The sequence below is a fragment of the Odocoileus virginianus genome, chromosome 19 (assembly GCF_023699985.2).
Source record: "Odocoileus virginianus isolate 20LAN1187 ecotype Illinois chromosome 19, Ovbor_1.2, whole genome shotgun sequence".
NCBI classification, from domain to species: domain Eukaryota; kingdom Metazoa; phylum Chordata; class Mammalia; order Artiodactyla; family Cervidae; genus Odocoileus; species Odocoileus virginianus.
The window spans coordinates 39,052,542-39,070,286 of NC_069692.1; positions in this window are offsets into that span (position 1 = coordinate 39,052,542).

Genomic DNA, 17,745 nt, shown 5'->3' on the forward strand with positions numbered 1-17,745 from the left:
TAAGGAACACAAAACACAAATGCAAATCATGGTCTTTGAGAACATACTGATATGAACAAATTATAAGTCAAAGATTTTTTCTGGGACTACTAGAGAATTTTGAATATATAAGCTTATTCTATCATATTCTAGATTTATTGTCAAACATTTACAGCTTTAATAACATTTTTGTAAAAAAAAATCCTTGCTACTTAGTGATGCATTTGGAAATTTTTGAGATGAAAATGTATGACTACCGGAACTTATTTCAAAGAATATATCAAAAGTAACACAACATAAATAAAACAAAATTGTACAATTGTTAAATCTCAATGATATATTAGTGTTCATTATATTTTTGCTCTACTTTTCCTTGAATTCTAAAAATTTTATCATATGATGTTAAAAATTCCTCATAGATTTCTCTTTATTAGAGATAGATCCATCAATTTAGTATAGAGTTATATTTTGCTTTTAAAAGGTAAGCCATAAAATAGGATCTTTATAAAGTTATATGTCCACCCATTAGAAAAGAATAAAGTGAAGTTGCTCAGTCTTGTCCGACTCTTTGTGACCCCGTGGACTGTAGCCTACCAGGCTCCTCCGTCCATGGGGTTCTCCAGGCAGGAGTACTGGAGTGGGTTGCCAGTTCCTTCTCCAAATAACTTTAAACTTATCATCAACATGAATTCTAATACTTCAGAACACATTGGTAAAGTTTTTGTTTAAATTTTTACACAAATTAGGTGTATCCTTAATAGAATGCTGTGCTCACAGGTTAAAGAAATGAATTGTTTTAACTTGTTTTCCTAAATACTTATGCATTATACCAGAAAATTCTTTGTTTGGGGGAAGCAAATGAGTCTTTTATTTTCCTTTACTTATATAATGTAAGATTTTGCTGAGTGCTGAAGAAAAGAACAAAGGAATAGAACTGGGCTTGTCACAGAATCATCTAGTCTGGACTATTTTCTTGTGTGCATCTACTAGCAATTATGAGTATACCCTATTTTTCTTATTAATACAAATGGTAGGTTACTACCTACACATTTCTGTACCTTGCTTGTTTTATTCAGCTCTGCATTTTAGAAATCTTCTCATATAAGAACATAAAAACTTTCTTCATTCCTTTAATTTGGCTGCTTGATGTTCCATATGTATAAGTATACCATGTAATTTATTAAACATGGTCCTTAACCACGGACATGTCATCATTTCTAGTCACCTGCTACTTGCTTCTCATGAAATCAACATTTTGCTATTATAAATTTCTCTTAGCTATATTTGGGAAAATTAAAGGAGGATAGATGAGGACTGAACATGCTGAAGCAGAAACAAATTGAGCAGAAAAGAATAATAAAATGAAAGCCCAGTTACAAGACAGAAAAAGTTTCTTTCAGAATTCTGGGGCAGGCTCATTTCAAAGCAAGGTCTGTAAATGGAGGTGAAACCACATCTAGCATGAATTTCTGGGACATCCAAGCAATCATTAGGGATTGCAAGTAATACTTAAAAAAACTAATTAGCTAAAAGAATATACTCCTTCATTTTTTCTTGCAGTATGTGAGATCAGACGTGGTGTGTGTGTGTGTGTGTGTGTGTGTGTGTGTGTGTGTGTGTGTGTTTGGAGGGGATGTAGTCCAATAAACCAGTGGATGTCAATGAATCTATCCGTTCCCCTTACCATTTACTATGAATTGGCGTTCAGTTGCTAAGTCGTGCCCAAGTCTGTAACCCCATGGATTGTAGTATGCCAAGCTATTCTGTCCGCCACGATCTCCCAGAGTTTGCTCAAATTCATGTCCATTGAGTAGCTGATGTTATCTAACTATCTTATCCTCTGCCATCCCCTTCTCCTCTTGCCTTCAGTCTTTCTCAGCATCAGAGTCATTTCCAGTGAGTCGGCTCTTTGCATCAGGTGGCCACCAAGTATTGGAGCTTCAGCTTCAGCATCAGTCCTTCCAGTGAATGTTCAGGGTTGACTTCTTTTAGGTTTGGCGAGTTGGATCTCCTTGCCATCCGAAGGACTACACCACAATTTGAAGGCATCAGTTCTTCAGTGTTCAGCCTTCTTTATCATTCAACTCTCACATTCATGCATGACTACTGGAAAAACCATAGCTTTTACTACATGACGTTTCCTGGCAAAGTGCTGTCTCTGCTTTTCAATATGCTGTCGAGGTTTATCATAGCTTTTCTTCCAAGGAGCAAGGGTCTTTTAATTTTATGGCTGCAGTCACCATCCATAATGATTTTGGAGACCAAGAAAATAAAATATGTCACTGTTTCCACTTTTACCCCTTCTATTTGCCATGAAGTGATGGGACCAGATGCCATGATCTTAGTTTTATTTTTGTAATTTATTTTTTTATTGAAGGATAATTGTTTTACAGGTTTTTGTTGTTTTCTGTCAAAACTCAACATGAATCACCCATAGATATACATATATCCCCTCCCTTTTGAAACTCCCTCCCATCTCCCTCCCCGTCCCATCCCTCTAGGTTGATAGAGATACAGAGCTCCTGTTTGAGTTTTATGATCTTAGTTTTTTTAATGCTGGGTTTCAAGTCAGCTTTCTCACTCTCTCCTTTCACCCTCATCAAGGGGCTTTTTAGTTCCTCTTCACTTTCTGCCATTAGAGTATCATCTGCATATCTGAGGTTGTTGATATTTATCTGGCAATCTTGCTTCCAGCTTGTGATGCATCCAGCCCAGCATTTCACATGATATACTCTACGTATAAGTTAAGTAAGCATGGTGATAAAACACAGCCTTGTACTCCTTTCCCAATTTTGAAACAGTCAGCTGTTCCATGTCAGGTTCTGATTGTTGCTTCTTGACCCACATACAGTTTTCTCAGGAGACAATAAGGTAATCTTGTACTCCTATCTCTTTAAGAGTTGTTGATAATTTGTTTGAGCCACATGGGCAAAGGCTCTAGCATAGTAAATGAAGCAGAAATAGGTTTTTTTTAACTCCCTTGATTTCTCCATGATCCAACATATGTAGGTAATTTGAGCTCTGGTTCCTCTGCCTCTTTGAAACCTAGCTTGTACATCTGGAAGTTCTCACTCATGTACTATTGAAGCCTAGCTTGAAGGATTTTGAGTATAATCTTACTAGCATGTGAGATGAGTGCAATTGTGCAGTAGTTTGAGCATTCTTTGGCATTGCCTTTTTTGGGGATTGGAATGAAAACTGACCTTTTCCAGTCCCATGGCCACTGCTGAGTTGTCCAGATTTGCTGACATATTGAGTGCCACACTTTCACAGCATCATCTTTTAGGATTCTAAATAGCTCAGCTGGAATTGCGTCACCTCCACTAGCTTTGTTACAGTGATCATAATGTCCTTTTAAAATGTGTTTTTTAGCAATATACTTCCCCCAAGCTTTCAATGTTAGTGGAGACCAAAGCAGACCCCAAAATCTCAAGGGTGATTCTGAGAACAAACAAAAATCAAAAAGAGCTGCAGGTGCTTGCTGCTGAAAGTGAAATTATATCAAATCTTTCACCCCCACATCATATTAAACCTAGACACAGTGTATTAAACCTAGACAGCATACTAAAAAGCAGACATATTACTTTGCCAACAAAGGTCCGTATAGTCAAAGCTATGGTTTTTCCAGTAGTCATGTATGGATGTGAGAGTTGGACCATAAATAAGGCTGAGTGCTAAAGAAGTGATGCTTTTGAACTGTGGTGTTGGAGAAAACTCTTGAGAGTCCCTTGGACTGCAAGGAGATCCAACCAGTCAATCCTAAGGGAAATCAATCCTGAATATTCATTGGAAGGACTGATGCTGAAGCTGCAGCTCCAATACTTTGGCCACCTGATGCAAAGAGCCAACAAATTAGAAAACACCCTGATGCTCGGAAAGATTGAGGGCAGGAGAAAAAGGGGACAACAGCCGATGAGATGGTTGGATGGCATCACCAACTCAATGGACATGAGTTTGAGCAAGCTCCAGGAGATGGTGAAGGACAGGAAAGCCTAGTATGCTGCAGTCCGTGGGGTCGCAGAGTCAGACACGACTGAATGACTGAACAACTTCCCATTCCCACAGGCTTTCAGACATATTAACAAAGTAAAAATGGAGCTAATGTGATCTCACCAGAACACTGACACTGTCTTCTACAAAATGCAGGTAGAGGAAAAGATACAATTAAAGATCAAGTCTAAGGAAACTCCCACACTTTAAGAGGTCTGAGAAAAGCAAAAAAATCAATAAAGGTGACCGAGAATGGGTGATCAGTAAGGGTAGATGTATTAATTTTGTAGGGCTGCTATAACAGGGTACCATAAGCTGAGTTCCTTAAAGCAACCAAGATTTCTTCTCTCACAGTTCTAGAAATTAGAAGTACAAAATCCAGGTGTCAGTAGGCTTGTGCTCTCTCCCAAGCCTTAATGGAAGAATCCTTCCTGTTTCTTCTAGCATCTCATGTTACCAATAATTCTTGGCATTTCTTGACTTTTCAACCTGTGTCTCCATCTTCACACAGTCTTATTTCCTGTGTGCTGTGTCTTCATATTGTCTTCCTGCTGTCCATGTCTCTGGTTCCAAATTGCCCTTCTTTTATAAGGACACCAGTCATATTGAATTTAGTATGACTTCATACTTAATTTGCTTACGTCTGTAAAAGACTCCGTTCCAAACAGTGACATATTCACAGGTTCCATATGGAAATCAATTATGTGGTAACACAATTAAACCTAGTACAGTAAGATATCCCAAAAGCCCAGTAAAGGAAGACGATCAAGGAAGGAGGAATGATTAACTGGTTAAGTACCACAGTTAAAGATATCACTTTGGTTTAGCTACTGAAGTTCAGTGATGTATTTGATAAATGCACTTTTACTGATAGTTGAAGCAAAATTCTAACTCAAGTGGCTCAAGAGGAAATGAATACTGAGAAAATAGAAAACCTAAACATGGAAGAATTTTGCTAATGAAAGGGAAAAATCATACAGTATTGATACTATCTGGTTGGTTGTTGTTCAGTCGCTAAGTCCTGTCTGACTCTTTGCTATACAGTGAACCACAGCACACCCGGTTTCCCTGTCCTTCACTACTCTCTGCATCAGGTGGCCGAAGTTCGGAGCTTCAGCTTCAGCATCAGTCTTTCCAGTGAATATTCAGAGTTTATTTCCTTTAGGATTGACTGGTTTGATCTTCTTGCTGTCCAGAGGACTCTCAAAAGCCTTCTCCAGCACCACAATCAGAAAGCATCGATTCTTTGGTGCTCAGCCTTCTTTATGGACCAACTCTCACATCTTTATGTGACTACTGGAAACCATACTTTGGCTATATGGACCTTTGTTGGCAAAGTGATGTCTCTGTTTTTAACACACTGTCTAGGTTGGTCATAGCTTTTCTTCAAACGAGCCACCATCTTTTAATTTCATGGCTGCAGTCACTGTCTGCATTGATCTTGGAGCCCAAGAAAATATAATATGTCACTGTTTTCACATTTACCCCTTGTATTTGTCATGAAGTGATAGGACCAACTGCCATGATCTTAGTTTATTGAATGTTGAATTTCAAGTCAACTTTTTCACTCTCCTCTTTTACCCTCATCAAGAGGCTCTTTAATTCCTCTTCACTTTCTACCATTAGAATGGTATCATTTGCATATCTGATGTTGATATTTCTGCCAGCAATTTTTTTCTCTCAGCAATGTTGATTCCAGCTTGTGATTCATCCAGCCCAGCGTTTCACAGGAAAAGTGAAAGTGTAATCGTTCAGTCCTGTCCAACTTTTTGCCACCCCATAGACTCCAGCCTGCCAGACTCTTCTGTCCATGGAAGTCTCTAGGTAAGAATACTGGAGTGGATTGCCATGCCCTTCTCCAGGGGATCTTCCTGACCCAGGAATCGAACCTGGACCTCCTGTATTGCAGGCAGATTCTTTACCCTCTGAGCCACAAGGGTAGGGTTTCACGTGATGTACTCTGCGTATAAGTTAAATAAGCAGGCCGACAGTATACTGCCTTGATGTACTTCTTTCCCGATGAAACAACCAATCAGTTGCTTCATGTCTGGTTCTAACTGTTGCTTCCTGACCTACATACAGGTTTCTCGGGATACAGGTAAGCTGATCTGGTATTCCCATCTCTTTGAGAATTTTCCACAGTTCATTGTGATCCATAGTCAAAGGCTTTAGTCCAGTCAGTGACTCAGAAGATTTCTTTTAAAATTCCCTTGTTTTCTCTATGATCCAACAGATATTGGCAATTTGATCTCTGGTTCCTCTCCATTTTCTAAATCCAGCTTGTACATCTGGAAGTTCTTGGTTCAAGTACTGTTGAAGCCTAGCTTGAAGGATTTGAGCATTACCTTACTAGCATGTGAAATGAGTGCAATTGTATAGTAGTTTGAACATTCTTTGATATTCCCTTCCTTTGGGATTAGAATCAAAACTGACCTTTTCATGTCCTGTGGCCACTGCTGAGTTTTCCAAATTTGCTGACATACTGAATGCAACATTGTAACAGCATCATTTTTTAGGATTTTAAATAGCTCAGCTAGAATTCCATCACCTCCACTAGCTTTGTTCATACTAATGCTTCCTAAGGCCCAAATGACTTCACATCCTAGGATATCTGGCTCTAGGTGAGTGACCATCATGGTTATCCATGTCATCAATGAGCTTTTCTGTATAGTTCTTCTTTGTATTCTTGCCACCTCATTTTAATCTCTTCTGTTTCTGTTAGGTTCTTGCCATTTCTGTCCTTTATTGTGTTCATCTTTGCATTATATGTTCCCTTTGTATCTCAAATTTTTTTGAAAAGATCTGTAGTCTTTCCCATTCTATTGCTTTCCTCTGTTTCTTTGCATTGTTAACTTAAGAAGTATTTCTTATCTCTCCTTGTTATTCTGAACCTCTGTGTTTAGTGGTATATCTTTCCCTCCTTTCTCCTTTGCCTCTCACTTCTTTCTCAGCTATTTGTAAGGTCTCCTCAGACAACCATTTTGCCTGCCTGTACAGTGTAACAAACCTCTGTCCATAGTTCAGACACTCTGTCTACCAGATCTAATCCCTCAAATAGAGTTGTCACCTCCATTGTATAATCTTAAGGGATTTAAGTCATACCTGCATGGCCTGGAGGTTTTCCCTAGTTTCTTCAGTTTAAGTATGAATTTTCTTTAAAAGGAGCTCATGATCTGAGCCACAGTCAGCTCCAGGTTTTGTTTTATCTGACTGTATAGAGCTTCTCCATCTTCAGCTGCAGAGAATGTAGTCAGTCTGATTTTGCTATTGACAATCTGGTGATATCCGTGTGTAAAGTCATCTCTTGTGCTGTTGGAAGAGGGTGTTTGCTATGGCCAGTTTGTTCTTTTGGCAAAACTCGGAATATAGTAGCTCTCTGGACAGTCAACTATGTAGTTCCACCAAGAAAACGGGAGAAAGAAATAGAAGAGCAAGCGAGTCTCGTACATAAATATAGGAGTGGTTATACTGAATATGGAATCAGAATTTCAGTTGCGTAGGAAGTCAGGATATACATGGAATGAGAGACAAAGAAATGTCTACAGAATCAATAGACTGTTAAGTCCCAGTGGAGTCAGAGTAGTAGAGGGTGGAAACCTTAACAAGTTGTTATTTTAAAGCTTTGTTGTTGTTTTAAAATCTGTTGCCTAAAGTTTAAATACTGACAGCAAAATATGTTTAGGTTACCTCATTTCAGTCTTTCTGTGTCCTCACATTCTTTGTAAAACTTGTATAAGCATCAAAGATGACTTGTAATAATAACTGTCCGTGATCTTTAAAAAATTGTCTTCCTCATAAATTTGAATTGCAAAGTTCTGCTTTCTCTATTGGACTTCCCTGGGGGCTCAGATGGTAAAGCGTCTGCCTACAGTGCGGGAGACCAGGGTTCAATTAGCTGTTAGTCTCACAAGATAAGGAACTTTTATGTAGGCTTCCCTGGTAGCTCAGCTGGTAAAGAATCCACCTGTAACACAGGAGACCCCGGTTCGATTCCTGGGTTGGGAAGATTTGCTGGAGGAGAAATAGGCTACCCAATCCAGAATTCTTGGCCTTCCCTGGCGGCTCAGATGTAAAGAACCCACTTGTAATGTGGGAGACCGGGGTTCAGTCCTCAGGTTGGAAAGATCTGTTGAAGAAAGGAATGGCTTCCCACTCCAGTATTCTTGCCTGGAGAATTCCATGGACAGAGGAGCCTGGTGGGCTACAGCCCATGGGGTCAAAGGAGTCAGACATGACTGAGCAACTTTCACTTCACTTCACTTCACTTTCTGAAATATTTCTACCACTGATGAATAACTACAAATTAAATATAGCTATTAAATTATATTTTATTGAGTATTATGAATACTAGTACAATAGATAATTCAACACTATGCCTTATTCTGTTTTGTATCATTTAATTTTAAATTTGTTTTACCTTCTATTTTTTGCTTAAAGAATGTACATTTGTCTCTAGTTATATAGCTAAGGCACTCTTTTAGCATTCATTTTTTAATCATTAATCTGTTTTCCTGTTCTTATATTTGAAAGTTTTTAGTAATTACTTTTGTGTGTACAAGCAATTTTCACTAATTAATAGAGCACTTTGCCTTTGTAATTGTAAACAAACATATGATTTGAGAAAACTAGTAGAATTTCAACATATAAACACATAAAGAAATAGCACTCCAAACTGCATTTGAAACACTTGGTAATGAGTTTCAATACATGTGTGAGTTTGCATTCTGGAATCTTTATTTTTTTAATTTTTAATTAATTTTTTTGGGAGTATAGCTGCTTTACAATGTTGTTAGTTTCTCAGGTGAACCAGCTATATTTATACATATATCCTCTCTTTTTTTGGAATTCTTTCCCATTTAGGTGACCAGAGCATTTGAGTAGAGTTCCCTGAGCTATACAGTAGGTTCTCATTAGTTTTCTGTTTTATGAAAGTGGAAGTGAAAGTTGCTCAGTCACGTCCAGCTCTGCGACCCCATGGACTTGGATACAGTCCTTGGAATTCTCTAGGCCAGAATACTGGAGTGGGTAGTCTTTCCCTTCTCCAGGGGATCTTCCCAAAATAGGGATCAAACCCAGGTCTCCTACATTGCAGGCCGATTCTTTCCTTGCTGAGCCACAAGAGATATATATAGTATCAATAGTGTATCTATGTCAATCCCATTCTCCCAATTCCTCCCACCCCCTTCATCCCCCCGTGGTATCCATTTATTTGTTTTCTACATCTGCACTCTATTTCTGTTTTGCAAATAAGAGCATTTATACCATTTTTCTAGATTCCACATTTATGCATTAACATATATTTTTTTTCTCTTTCTGACTTCACTCTGTATGACAGACTCTAGGTCCCTCCACATGTCTGTAAATGACTCAATTTCATTCCTTTTTATGACTAATATTTCATTGTATATACATACCACATCTTAATCCATTCCTCTGTTGGTGGACATTTAGGTTGCCTCCAGGTTCTGGCTGTTGTAGGTGGTGCTGCAATGAGCACTGGGGTGCATGTGTCTTTTGGAATTATATTTTCTCTAGGTATATGCCCAGGAGTAGGATTTCTGGATCGTATGATAGTTCTATTTTTTATTTTTTTAAGGAAACTCCATACTGTGTTCCATAGTGTTATATCAATTGGCATTCCCACCAAGGTGCAAGAGGATACCTTTTTCCCATACCCTCTCCAGTATTTAGTATTTGTAGATTTTTTAATGATGGCCATTCTGATGAGTGTGAGATGATATTTCATTGTAATTTTGTCTTGCATTTCTCTAATAATTACTTAATTCTTTTCATACATTTGTTGGCCATCTGTATGTCTTCTTTGGAGAAATGTGTAATTAGATTTTATGCCCATTTTTTTTGGTTGATTTTTTTTTAAACACATTGAGCTGCATGAGCTGTTTGCATATTTTGGAGATTGATCCTTTGTCAATTGCTTCATTTGCAAATATTCTCTTCCATTCTGAGGGTTGTCTTTCCATCTTGTTTATGGTTTCCTTTGCTGTCCAAAAGCTTTTAAGCTTAATTAGGTCCCATTTGTTTTGTTTTTATTTTCATTACTCTAGGAGGTGGGTCAAATAAATCCTGCTGCATTTATGTCAGAGACTGTTCTATGTTTCCTCTAAGAGTTTTAGAGCATCTGACCTTACATTCAGGTCTTTAATCCATTCTGAGTTTATCTTTGTGTATGGGATTAGGGAATGTTCTAATTTCATTCTTTTACATACAGTTGTACAATCTTCCCAGCAACATTTATTGAAGAGGCTATCTTTTCTCCATTGTATATTCTTGCCTCCTTTGTCATAGATTAAGTGACTGTATGTGCATGCTGGAGCTCTGCTGGTAAAGAATCAGCTTCCCCATGAACAGAGGAGCCTGGCATCACAAAGAGTTGGACATGACTGAGTGACGCAGTATATGTACATGAGTTACTCTCTGGACTTCCTATCCTGTTCCATTGGAATCTTTGCTGTTACATCGATTATTCTCTCTACTCTAGCACTGTTATACTATATTAATTTTGCTATGACATCTTACTAATTCTTCTTTTAGATAATACTGATTATCTTATATATATCTTATTATGTAATATAAGATATATATATACCTTATAATATATATATAATATCTTATTCTATTTCTCCACATACATTTTTTTCTCTCAGCTTCCATAGTGGTCTAAGTGGCAAAGATGCATTCGTATATATGGGAAGGGTGTAAGGGCACACAGACAAATTCTTTCCCATATATGACACTTGGACTTATGTTCTTGGCTTCTCAACAAACACCACCCACCAACCCATACACACACATTTGCTCCAGGAATTTGGCACAGGTTCCAGAAATTTCTCTATGAGACTCTTACTACTTTGATATCCTACTGGATAGGTACTATTATTTTTCCCACTTCACACATGAGAAAACTGAAGTTCTTGTTTAGTCAGACTGCAGCACACCAGGCTTCTCTGTCCTTCACCATCTCCCAGAGCTTGCTCAAACTCGTGTCCATGGAGTCGGTGATGCCATCCAACCATTTCGTCTTCTGTCATCCCCTTCTCCTGCCTTCAGTCTTTCCCAGCATCAGGGTCTTTTCCCATGAGTTGGCTCTTCGCATCAGATGGCCAAAGTATTGGAGCTTCAGCCATCAGTCCCTCCAATGAATATACAGGACTGATTTCCTTTAGGCTCGACTGGTTTGATCACCTTGCCATCCAAGGGACTCTCACGAGTCTTCTCCAACATCACAGTTCAAAAGCATCAATTCTTTGGCACTCAGAAGTTAATGTATTTTAAGTAAATGGACCAACTAGATATTATGTCTGTCAGCTATATTTTTGTGTACTTCAGAACCTGCAACATTACTTGCCCATAAAGAAAACAGAAATTTGATCACTGACTTATTATATGCTTCATAAATAAATTCATTATTATAGACAGAGAATGTATTTTGGAGAGGAAATCAAGAGAACAGCCTTATTATTTTGACAGATAGTTATTAGCAAACATCAGAAGAAGCATCTTCTACTGTCTAGTTTGAACATATAAAGTTTAATGTTGTCAAAACCATGCATTAATTGTCTTTTAGACCAAAGCTGAGATTTGACCAGCTCATAAATGAGGTAGTTATTACTCTGCGTAATCCATTACAAATCAGTAGGTGGTGCAGGGGTAAAGAATCTGCCTGCAATGCAGGAGACCACAAGAGACTTGGGTTCAATTCCTGTGTCAGGAAGATCCCCTAGAAAAGGAAATGGCAAACTTCTTCGGTATTCTTGCTGGAAAATCCCATGGACAGAGGAGCCTGGTGGGCTACAGTCCATGGGGTTGCTGAGTCCGACAGGACTCAGCACCCACACACACGCGGAGGAGGTTGTCAAGGCCTTTCGATAGTTCAGCTGCATGGCATACCTGTGAAGCTTGCTTTTAGTCTGAAGTTGCACTCATGGACTATTTGCATCCAACTGTTCTGCATCATATTCTACGTGATTATTCTTGCTGAAAAACATGTCTCATCTCTGATTATTGCATGCTTAGCTGTGCTCTCCGCCCTTGTGTTTTGCTAGCAATTTATCGAAGAATGCTTCATGCGAAGTTGTACTTAACTATTTTTAAAAATTTATTTCCCATACCTCTTATACAATATAATCAAAGTGAAATTGTAGAAGACCACTTATTGGAGATGACATGCACCTGAGAGAATTCCTTACTGTAGAATCCCAAGTGCATCACGTTTCAATAAAATGACTGGTACAGAGCAGATAAGCTGACCACAGTATCAGGAATGTGAAAATTCCATGAATACACAAGAGACCAAGGAATATTAAAAACTGTTTCTACTAAAAAGTATAGTTTAGAATTAAATGATACTGTAAGAGTTACTCAACTAACTATTCTTCATATGAATACATACCCAATTTAGAATTCTTTATTCCATTTGACCTCTTTCTTTAACAGAAACTGTATAATGAGTGGAGTGATTGTTATGTTATGAATTATGTTTTCATTCAGGCAAGTTCATACATTCTGTGTTACATGAGAAAAATGATCTTGGCCCTTGATTTCCCTAAGATACCATCCAATCATGGTCTAATGATTTTTTCCCCCTTTTATCAATTTTTATTAAGACTTTTTTCTGATATTGGACATCACAACACAGATTTGTCCTCTCTCATTGTTATGTTACCATCCAAGCCAGATTCCTATATGATAGTTATTATTTTTTCTTAACATCTTTACACTCAAATCAATCACAAAGCTACTCTCATGATTTGGTCACATGAGTCTTCCTAACTTTACCCTATCTCCTGAATCCACCTTTTTTAAATAAAATAGAGCTCCCCACAAAGGCAAAATCTTCTTAGGTTACTGGGGGCATTAGCTCAACACTGACAAGGAAATAAAAATAGATATGTGAAAAACAGGCCCAGAAAAGATCAGTAAGCATTGTTAACATATGTTGATGATGGTACTGATCATAATAGTAACTCATTGGCCACTTGTTATGTGAGATAAGTGCTATTAAGATGTAGATTTTACTGATAAATAAATCAGCGGAGATGATTGCATAATTTAATGGATCTCATGCACCTACTTAGTGGGAGAGTTTAGAATAAAAATCAGCTTTGATTCAGAAACCATACTAATTTTGCTCAACTGTCTCAGAATTTTGGGAAGTCAGAGGTAAGATCCCATGATGGTGTGAAAGGCTTGAGAGACAAAACTATGTGTATCTTGGCCTTCTGCACTTGACTTTTATAAGGACTGTTACAAACCGCATTTTCTCACTGACTGGTACAAAAGTGGTTAGAATTAAGTGTGTGAATTGTGCATTATTAAAAACAACCAGCAAATAACCAAAATAACTTTTGAACCTGTCGTGGTATCATATTTGGTGGAGTGGAGATGGGGGCTCTTTTTCCCCTAAGAGGAAATAAATTGTTGTAAATTCCTGTGTGGATGCACCAATCCCTCCATTCAAGGGTAGCTTTATTACATACAAGGTTTAAGCCTCAGCATGATGCATGTCTTATCAGAGGCAGACTTTGAGTCCTCCGTGCTCTAGTAAAATTAGCATTGTATCTGTAGCTGAAATCTGTCAAGACCCAGCAGATAATAGAATTTGTCAATCTTAAGATGTGTTGGAAATTGCAGATTACTACATATTTCTGACAAGAATAAATATTTGGCATCTAAGGAAACTACCAGAGTCTCCCCTCAATCATATCTGTAGGGGTCTCCTTGGTCATTATGACCCCTAAACAGAGTGAACAACTATATTATTTGCAAAGCACTTAAGGTCTGCCATATGGGCCAACTTTTTTGACCCTGTCTTGGAAGACCTGTTTTGTTGCCTCTAATCTTTTTCCACATGGATATAGCTAAGAACACATTTTGGACCTGTGCCTAAAAAGGATCAAAGAACTGATACTGTGTACATGTGGCTAATAAGCTAATCTGGCATCCAAAGGATGCCATCAGACAAGAAATTAGAAATTATCTACTATGAGAAAAAAGCACATTCCCGTAACAGGTAATATATCTAAAATAGCAACCAGAAGTCCCAAGTTGGTGGGGATCTGTGCTGACAGCTGATAGATTGTGGTGCTCCTAGGAATGTAATACATGGATATCCAACAAGAGTATATATTACAGACTATAATTACAGGCCAAATGAAAGTGAGCTGAAAGTTGGTATCTGATATGCTATTTAAAAACCCATCCCTCATCCAGTTTGTGTAGGAATGGGCACAAATTTTTATATATCAGTGCTGAGTAAAGAGTATCTGGCATAGAAGAGACACTAAATAACAAGGAGGATAAAATGCATTATTCAGTGCAGGTCAGTCAGCTTTAGTCCTTGACTGCTCCATACTTGTATAAAGGACCCGTGAACAGAGTCATCACTGGTATTTTAACCAATGGAATAAAAGTGACACAGTGACCAGGTGTGAACTATTATGTGATCTGCAACCCTGCTTCTTTCCCTTCTGTTGTTAGTATGGAAATATCCTTAAAAGGAACTTCTGTCACACTGAGTCCAAGGTGAAAAAAGAGAAGCAGTCAGAGAGATGAGGGTACAGCTGACCAGTGACAGACATATAAAATATGCAAAAATTAAGCCAGTTTCTTTTTTTTTAAGCGACTGATGTTTTTGAGGTCATTTGCCACCACAGAATTACTTAATTTATTCTGGCTGATCACAGCTATCCACTCTGAGTAATTATAGCAATGATTTATCAAAGAAGAATTAACTATCCCTATTTTATAACCTATAATTCCCAGTGCTTAATTTTCACAAGACCCTGAAGTCCCTCTCACAAGAGACGTAGACAGGAGGACATGCACATGTTTCTGAATCATGACTTAATATCTCTTGTTATAAAGAATGAACTTGTTTTCCTTGTGGCAGAGCTAAGTGTGCACAGGACTCATTTCAGGAGCAATCCTTGACAGATGTTCAGCCAAGTTAAGTAATAGCTTCCTTATCACCATGTACAATGGGCTACCCATGTAATAGCGCTTTCAAATTCAATATATGCCACCTCAAATGAATTCAGGAGGCAATAAGTCAGTAATTTTCAACCTTTGCCTTCAAAATTTTATAAGGGAGGAAAGAGAGCAGCACATTCATTGCAGATTATCTTTCCAGGTCTAAATCAGGATCTCTACCACTCACAGACTGTCATTGTGAGGGAGTATTCAGTTTCCTATCAATTTTCAGCAAATTTGTAGACCTATCATTACCACCAGTGCAAATGCAGGCTCAGTCTGATTTAATCACATAGGCATCTGCTCATTTGTAAAAAGAAAACAAAACAAGAAAATCTACATAATGTGTGATGTAGTTCACATTTCAGAGATTGAAAAGACAGTTTCTGATGACAGAGCCTGATAAATTCAGTGTGGTTGTGAACCTGTAGCCTCAAAGTCTTTACACTCTCCAAGGTTCCTTGGAAGCTCACAAGCCTTTGAACATGCATTAATGTCTGCAGTGAAGCCAGTAATTCTCATGTGTGTTTCATAGAAGGGAAGAATTAATTCAAGGCATCTTCCGTCAGGTGTACCCAGGGGTTGAGTGTAGACAGAAGCATAGTATGTAAACAGAAGTGTAGGGTTAACCCCCTCCTTTTTCCTTACTGTGAATGATTACTGTGTATTCTTACATCATTTTTCCTAGGGATGAGGTGATGTGAATAGTCATTTATCCTGGATCACATCTCCACCGTTATTCATATAAATCTTGCCTTTGTTGGTCTAAGACACACTGAGTCAGTGTACTTTCAACAAATATTTTTTTCTAATTACTTCTCTTGGTGGATCTGGATCAAAATCAATGGATCGTTTTTAAAGAATGAAGACAGTTGGTGGTTAGACTCTTGAGGGTGATAGCAGTAAATTCCTCTTTGCACACTGCCTGAATTAAAGGAATCGCATTTCGCTATAGTCCTAGTTACAACACTGCAGCCATCATGTTCCCTCTTGAGAGACGTGGTAATACTGATTTACTGATGAGCTCCAGCATCAGTTTTTAAAAGCCCCACACAAAATGTCCCAGAGTGGTTTTTACCGTATTATGGGATACATCCTGGTGGCCTGATGCCACTTCTTTGTATCACAAGCTACCTGGTGGCTTTCCCTACCTGAGATAGCTATGTGCTCCTATATCTCTTCCAGACGTTTAACGCAGGACCTGTTTAGGGTCAGTGTAGTGACCCCATATGCCAAGCATTCCATATTCTTTACTCCAGTCATGAATTTTATATTCTGACAAGGATCTCATGGTATCCACATAGAAATGTAAATTATTTCATGACCCAATAGATAGCAAGACCCATGACTTTATGGACGTGAAATCGTTACTTATGCTCTTCTAAGATGAGGACCAGAAAGAAAGAATGAGTGAGGCGATGATATATTACTGAACAATTTGGAGAGCAGCTGCAGTGAAATCAGTAATAGAAGCAGAAGCCTTCACTCAAGATGGCTCTTTCCAATAACAGCAGGATCCAACATAAAAAGTTCTCAAAAATAAATCCATGGCTCCATAATTATGTTATCGTTTTTCTGCACTTACTAAGTGACTTAATACAATCTTATATCCTCCTACATGTCATATCTGTCACAAATGAAAATGGTCAGTTTTGCAGTATTTTGATTTTTGTATTGTGTATTGGCAAAAGTCACATAAAATATACTGTTCTAATCACATGTAGCCGCACAGTTCAGTAGCACTCAGTACATTCACACTGCTGTGTAACTCTCACCATCTTCCATCTCCTAAATTCTCCACCTTTCTAAACTGAAACTCTGTCCCCATTAAACACTAATTCCCCATTCCCCCTCCCCACATTTACCAATGTACTTTCTGACTCTCTGAATTTGACTATTCTAGGTACCTCAGATAAGTGGAATCAACAGTATTTGGCTGCACCTAATGTATTATGGACAGAGAAGGCAATGGCACCCACTCCAGGACTCCTGCCTGGAAAATCCCAGGGACGGAGGAGCCTGGTGGGCTGCAGTCCATGGGGTGTGAAGAGTCAGACACAACTGAGCGACTTCTCTTTCACTTTCACTTTCCTGCATTGGAGAAGGAAATGGCAACCCACTCCAGTGTTCTTGTCTGGAGAATCCCAGGGACGGGGGAGCCTGGTGGGCTGCCGTCTATGGGGTCGCACAGAGTCGGACACGACTGAAGCGACGCAGCAGCAGCAGCAGCAGCAATGTATTATGGAATGCGTTTTTGAGGTTAACTTAATGTATGTCCTACAAACATATTTTAATTCCCACCCCCCTCCATGCTACACAGCATGTTCTCATTAGTTATTTGTTTTATGCATAGTGGGCTTCCCTGTGGCTCAGACAAAAAGAGAATCTGCCTACAGTGCAGTCGGGTCGATCCCTGCGCCAGGAAGGTCCCCTGGAGAAGGGAATGGCAACCCACTCCAGTATTCCTGCCTGGAGAATTCCACGGATGGAGGAGCCTGGCAGGCTATACAGTCCATGGGGTCGCAAAGAGTCAGACACGACTGAGCAACTAAGAACACTCACTTTTTTTTTTTTTCACTTTATAAATAGCAGTGCATATGTCAGTCACAATATCCCAATTTATCCTATCCCCCTTCCAATCCCTTGGCATCCACATGTTTGTTCTCTACGCCTAGGTCTCTATTTCTGTTTTGTAAACAGGTTCATCTGTACTATTTTTTTAGATTCTTCATATATGTGTTAATACACATCATTTATTTTTCTCTTTCTGATTTACTTCACTCTGTA